The sequence below is a fragment of the Geospiza fortis genome, unplaced genomic scaffold (assembly GCF_000277835.1).
Source record: "Geospiza fortis unplaced genomic scaffold, GeoFor_1.0 scaffold37, whole genome shotgun sequence".
In the NCBI taxonomy this organism is placed as follows: Eukaryota; Metazoa; Chordata; class Aves; order Passeriformes; family Thraupidae; genus Geospiza; species Geospiza fortis.
Genome location: NW_005054449.1, coordinates 1,071,283 through 1,071,977, shown reverse-complemented (window position 1 = coordinate 1,071,977; position 695 = coordinate 1,071,283).

The following is a 695-nucleotide window of genomic DNA, read 5'->3' as shown; positions in this document are numbered from 1 at the left end:
CCGCTTTCGCAGCAGCAGCGATATCACTCCGCGCCCCCTCAGCGCCGCTTCCGGGAATATCCGCACTAAGCAGTGCTATATCCACGGCCCCGCCGCCAGCCCGCACTGCTTTCGCCGCAGCTTTGGTGCAGCCCCGCGGTTCCGAGCCGCTGCATGCCGCTGCCGATCCAAAGCCGGCATCCCTGTGCCCTGCCACGCCGCTTCCGCCGCCACCGGGGCTGTAGCACAGCAGGCGAATACTGCAGCTTTGCATGTATCCTTCCGCGTCTCTCCCTCTGCCGGAACTTGAGGACGCGGGCACGGCCACATGACCGAGAGATCCCTCCGCGGCGCGGCACGTGCACAACCGATCTCTGATGTGCCTCCGCGTTTTCGCTTTCCACGCTCCTAGCGCTCTAATGACAGCTAATCTAAAAGCCATTTCTTTCACCATCATGCCCCTGCAGAAGATTAACTGTTGTCACTGTGCTGCTGCTGCATCCAGCAGTTTCCAATTTGCCAGGGCTCCGAGGATGTGGCACATGAAATGATCTCTGGCGCTGGAGCCTGCCTTTGGAGCCTCGGCTGCTTCCCTTGGATTTCAGACACACTGATCTGAGCTGGGATCTGCTGCTTCACTCAGTGGCACCTTAAGGAAAGCGGGTCATTATTTAGCATCCAAAGCTGTGGGATTCAGGAGAGTCCTTCCCCTCCTG